The 6,245-nt window shown below is 41.3% G+C and overlaps 1 long non-coding RNA gene across 1 annotated transcript; it reads left to right on the top strand.

Moving 5' to 3' along the window:
* The first annotated feature begins 484 nt into the window (after positions 1-484).
* LOC310846775 lies at positions 485-3,463 on the top strand. The gene is made up of 2 exons (XR_014565546.1): positions 485-551; positions 2,953-3,463. It is a non-coding gene; the product is annotated as an uncharacterized lncRNA (long non-coding RNA).
* Positions 3,464-6,245: the final 2,782 nt, after the last annotated feature.

The following is a 6,245-nucleotide window of genomic DNA, read 5'->3' as shown; positions in this document are numbered from 1 at the left end:
TGGAGTAATGGTTGGTTTAATACCTCAGACAGTCAGAGCAAATGTAACCACACACCCACGACACAACTGCAATATTGCTTTGTGGTTCCCAAATCAACACATCTGAACCAGGCTTAGAAACATTCTTAATTCTTTGGAGGGTAGGAAAGGTGAGGGATAATTTGTGAAGAGATTTCATGGAGGATATCTCTCCCCGGGGAACCCAATCCAGATGTCCTCCCACTCTTTCCTCTGCTGCTAAACTGTTTTAATAGAATAGGAAAGAGCAGATAAGGGAATGGGATTGTGGCATTGTCCTTGGCTGACTTAATAGGCTGGCGGAGGCTGAAACTGAGAAATTTCCCTTACTTCTCTGTACAGCCCAGAAAAGAAGAAGCTGAACGAGAGCTGAAGGTCCAGTGCCAGCCCTAGACATCTTCCCATCTGAAGCAAACAGTGCAAATGACACATCACGATTTGTAACTAGCGCTCAGTGATGGGAGATGGAGAAAGGAAATGGTACCCTTTCTGGAATCTCTCAAAGTGACTGCTTCACAGTAAGTCTAGCGGAGGTGAGGAAAGCTGGCTAAGGTGTAGAACCTTGTGAGTTGCAGCTTTTCTGAGGCCCCAAATAAATCTCAAATGGCCTGCTGCTGTTGACCAATCTGAATGCATTTGTGAGGTATCAGAAGTTCAGAGTCAACAATCCCACACATTGTGCTAAAGAGAAATATATGATAAAAGTTTGTACAGTGCCACAGGAAGTCGGCCACCGAGGCTTTCTTTCAGAACAAGAAAGAGGTCAGCCTTGCATTTGGTTGTTATAGCCTGTCAAAATTTTTGAATGATGCTTGCGTGTGAATAGGAAGCAATATCGGAAAAAGTGGTGAACAAGCAGAATTTCCCTGCCCAAAAAACCAATAATAGAAATGCTGTCACTAGCAAATCAGCTCCCCAGCTCAGGGCAAAGTAAGCTGTGAATAGTACAACCTTCAAGTGACTATTTACCAATAATAGTAATGTGGGTGTGCCTTTGTGAAAGAAGCAGTCTTAAAGAGGGAAACAGTCTATTTCCCCTCAGGCACTCTACAGAATACATCAGACAGGCAACATCAGACAGGGACATGGGCACAAAATGTCTTCATAAAGAAAGAGAGGGCAGTGAGGAATCTTTCAGTGGGAAGATGAAGAGGAGAACCACTTGGCTGCTGAATGCAAAGCAATGATCATATCCCTGCTTCTACTCCTAGTTTGTTCCATTTGCTGCACAAATATACATTTCTACTTAGAATAAAGTCTCATTGTGTGGATGTAGGATCGTAGTCCTATAACAATAGTTATAGACAACTCTGTCAATTCTGTTTTTTCTCATTTTCCAGTCTTAAGTTCAGCTTCCCCCTTTCCACCACAGTTGGCAAACACTTTTTAAAGAAAACCTTGCATGAAAAATTCACACGCATTTTTTGTGTGCATTTCTGTTTATACACATTTTTGCAAGCCATTTCTTCTAATATCGGGCACCACCCCACACACTAATATACACATTTTGGTGATATCCCTTTCTTGTATGCATTTTAAAAATCAGCATAGTACATTACAAAATTCAAAAAGCGCAAATCATGAAAGGGAGCTGTGTTCTGGTTCACATACAGTGGTAGCTCAGGTTACAAACGCTTCAGGTTACAAATGCTTCGGGTTACAAACTTCGCTAACCCAGAAGTAGTACCTTGGGTTGAGAACTTTACCTCAGGATGAGAATGGAAATTGGTGGCACGGCGGCAGCAGGAGGCCTCATTGGTGAAAGTGCACCTCAGGTTAAGAACAGTTTCAGGACCTCCGGAACGAATTAAGTTTGTAACCCAAGGTATCAATGTATTGATCTGAAGAGTGTGAAATAATTTTGAATTAAAATGAGAACTGAATAATGTCTTCCTCATTGCTTCTCAATGGTGAGAATTTCTAAGCCTCACAGCTGTGTGTGTAGGTATATTCTTGGGGAGGAAGGAGTAAACCTCCACTGCTCACAAGCTGTGATCTTGATAATCCCTGCCCATGGATGCAATTATTCTAAGGAAAACACTATTCAGTGGTGGATGGTCTGGCACCATGGCATACCTCCTCCAGGTGAGTTGCTGCTGCTTACCAGGAAGAGGAGGAGTGGGGAAGCAGTGAGGTCTGCGCAGTGCAAAAGCATCAGCAGTGCCAATCTGGTGCTCCTGATGGTGTGTTTGCCCTGCACCTTGGAGCACCAGATTGGCTCTGCGGATGCATTTGCACTGCACAGACCTCACTGCTTCCCCACTCCTCTTCTTCCAGAGAGCAACAGCGACTCACCTGCTGGGAAGTCAGGAAACTGTCTCTGTCCCACTACGCAATCTATGAATGATAATATACAGTCAGTGTAATGTGCAGTTTGACCTTCAGAGGTCACTGTTCTAAATGAATCACTTTGCCACATCATTACAATATCAGAGAATTTTGTGATATTGGCACAACACATTTACCCACAGCACTAGGTTATCAAATTAATAGGGTTTTAAAAAAATATTTACCGCAATTTTTGCTCTATAACACTCACTTTTTCCTTCCTAAAAAGTAAAGGGGAAATGTGTGTGCGTCTTATGGAGTGAATGCAGGCTGCACAGCTATACCAGAAACCAGAACAGCAAGAGGGATTGCTGCTTTCGCTGCGCAGCAATCCCTCTTGTTGTTCTGGCTCCTGAGATTCAGAATATTTTTTTTCTTCTTTTCCTCCTCCAAAAACTAGGCGTGTCTTATGGTCCGCTGCATCTTATAGAGCGAAAAATACAGTACTTGCTTTTAAATTATTATTTTTCTATGTTTTTAGCAGTCCTTATTTTTATTTTAAGCAACCTCAAGTCCCATCAGGGAAAAAGATGGAGTATAAATAAATACACCATCACCATCAAGGTAGTTTCTGCATTCAGTCCTTTCTCCCTTCTTTACTAATAGATATCAAGTGACAGACCAGGCCTTAAAGAAGTTCTTGGGAAATAAGCTCAGGTGAAGCCCGAGAGGTCCTGGGTGGCCTTAAGGAGTAGAAGTTTCACATTGTGCGCTACGAAAGTAATGCTCCCGAAAACATGACTTCAGATTTATGGTATCTTGGAAGAGATTTCACTGAGCAAATTTCACAAATGCAGTGAGCAGAAAAGACAAGTCATTTTCAACCAGCACTGCATGTGGAGAGGTTGGAAAGTTTAAATGCATTCAATCTATGCCAGTGACAGAGGCAGCACAGGCAATTCTGTGAGAGGACAGTTTGCCAAAGAGCAGCCCAAGGGAATGTATCTAAAAATGGGTTCTGAAGTGCTTGACTCTAAATGGATTTCTCATTACCACACTGAAAAATTGAAAGCATGGTCTGGTTTCCCCCCTGCCCCATTCTGCTCATCCTCCAGCTGCAGAATCTTGTTAAATGGAAAGGAATGTCAGGACTGTGTCCCAATAAATATGGAACTCATTTCTGTCATTTCAAGTTATTTTGAACTGTCGTGTAGCATTGCATTTTTATATTGTGCTTTAACTGAGGTAATAATAATAATAATAATTTTTACTTCAACATGCTCCATTATAGAAGTTATATTGGCAGAAAGAATATTTCAAGCAATATTTCAATTTGTTCAAGATGAGCATGGAGTACACAGTAAAGTCTCATTATATAGTAATACTTACTTATCAATTAACTAAAAGAAGAAGCATCTGTCTGCAACAGCACTTTCACACCAACTATCCTTAACCTGGGTCCCCAGGTAGTGTTGGACTACATCTCCCATCAGTCCCAGACAGCCTGGCCAATGGTCAGAGATTATGGGAGTTGGAGTCCAACTTCTGGGGGCATCAAGACTCTTTCACAGTTTTTCAACTCATGAGAGTTTGTACAGGGAAAGCTCAAACCACCTGTGTATAGGAAGACATTGGAATGAAATTTGCAAAAGCGTTGCCATTTTAGTTACTGCAGCATATAGATTGCCATCTTTCTCTCGTAACACTAGAATCAAAGTCAATCAACGGTATTTACCAGCAGCAGGTTCAGTATAGAAAAAGGAAATATAAGATGCTCCATAATAATTTGCTACTTTCCCCAGCATGTAATTGTTTCCTACTTATTTCTTATTTCTTACTTAAACAGGGAGTGACACCCACTCCAAAACACACACACAAACACCTTGTGATTTTATAGAAGTGTGGTTGATAAGGAACAATCCACAGATCTGAGACGAAGAAAGGAAAATAGTTTGTGCAAGTGAGCACGGGTAGAGGACAACGGAGGACAATGAAAAGTAAATGGAAATATGAAAAACTGCAATTGAGTTGTGTAATTGAGTGGCACATGCAGAGGCTTGCTTCTTTATATTGTTTAGGTTGAGGCTGAATTGGTTCATGTTATCTAGAGGCAGAGTGTATGCTGTTCCCCAAGCCCCAGTGCACATCTTGAATTATTTCTTCCCATTCCTTGATTTGCAATGCTATTCAGCCTTCCTGTTCACATTTTATGATTAAATCATAATGTTTAAATGGAGTGGGGGGGGGGAGGGAATCTGGGAGACTAAGTGTGTGGGGGTTGACTTATATGGCAAACTGCTGTGTGCGTGCATGTGTGTGTGCTTGTGCAGTGTTAGTAATGTTTATCCTTTCTGCTCTCAAAATAACTCTCCTTAGTTAGGAGTAAAAAGTGTGTTCTGCTATCTTCTTCTTCTTTGGCGATCACTCGTAGCCGAGTAAGATTATCTTCCATGAACATGGTCTTAACAGTGAGTCCATAAGTGACTGTGGAGGCCAATTCTGCATCCACATGGCCTTCCACAGTGGGGACATAGGTTTCCGGGTGGGAGTTGATCACAGTGAGGGTTTGCCAAGCATGCCTTCCTCTTAGCATGTTTCTGCCTTTTGTCCTGAGTTTGAGCATCTTCAAAGTCCATGACACCTTTGGTAAAGGCTGTTCTCCAATTGGAACGCTTGCAGGCCAGTGTTTCCCAATTGTTGGTGTTTATACTATTTTTTATTTTTTTAAAATTTGCCCTGAGAGAGTCTTTAAACTTCTTTTGTTGACCACCAGCATTACGCTTTCCATTTTAAAGTTCAGAATAGAGTAGTTGTTTTGGAAGATGATAATCAGGCATCAGCACAACATGACTAGTCCAACAAAGTTGATGTTGAAGAATCATTGCTTCGACACTGGTGATCTATGCTTCTTTCAGTACACTGGCATTAGTTCGCCTGTCTTTCCAAGTGATGTGATTCCGTTGATGGAATATTTTGAGGAGTTGGAGATGGCGTTTATAAGTGGCCCATGTTTCACAAGCATACAGTAAGGTTGGTACTACAATAGCTTTGTAAACAAGCGTTTTGGTTTCCCTGCAAATGTCCTGGTCCTCAAACACTCTGTACTTCAATCGCAAGAAAGCTACACTTGCAGAGATCAGGCAATGCTGGATTTTGGCATCAGTGTTGGCCCTTATGGAAAGAAACTGCCCAGGTAGGAGAAGTGATTGACACTTTCCAATGTTACACCATTGAGTTAGATTTGTGGTATTGCAGAGTGATTGTTTTGTGCTTGTTGGTGCAGTACTTTGGTTTTGGCGATGTTGAGCGATAGGCCAAGCTTCTCGTAAGCTTCTGTGAAGATATTTAGGATGGTTTGGAGGTCATCCTCTGAGTGTGCACACTCTGTTGTCATCAGCATAATGAAACTCTATGACAGAAGTTATGGTAACCTTACTCTTTGCTTTCAGCCTACTCAGATGAAAGAGCTTTCCATCTGTTTGATATATGATTTCTACTCCAATGGGGACTTTTCCTTTGTGTAGGATCATGGCAATGAAAATAATGAATAGAGTTGGGGCGATAACACAACTCTGTTTAACACCTGATCCCACTGTGAATGGTTCACTTTGAGAGCCGTTGTTATCTGAGATTGTTGCTGTCATATTATCATGGAGGAGCCGAAGGATGTTCACAAATTTATCTGGGCAGAACTATAAACATGGACAGAATCTAAGTTATGTTCATAATTCTTCTCTCTCTCTCTCTCTCTCTCTCTCTCTCTCTCTCTCTCTCTCTTTCTCTCTCTCTCTCTCTCTTTAAAAAAGATGAATACCCTTGATTATAAGTAAATGTATGTTTCAATGGGGAGATAATTTGACTTGTGTGGTTGGTGGAAGCTTGTCATTTCCTACAGATCTACCTTTCTTGTCATTTCTGATCTAAATGTTTCAGAAGTGAAAATAAGAGAGAAAGTCACA

This window comes from Podarcis gaigeae, assembly GCF_964106915.1.
Source record: "Podarcis gaigeae genome assembly, chromosome: 1".
Taxonomy (NCBI): Eukaryota; Metazoa; Chordata; class Lepidosauria; order Squamata; family Lacertidae; genus Podarcis; species Podarcis gaigeae.
Note: the sequence above shows the minus strand (reverse complement) of the source record. Positions and strands in the feature narration are given on the sequence as shown.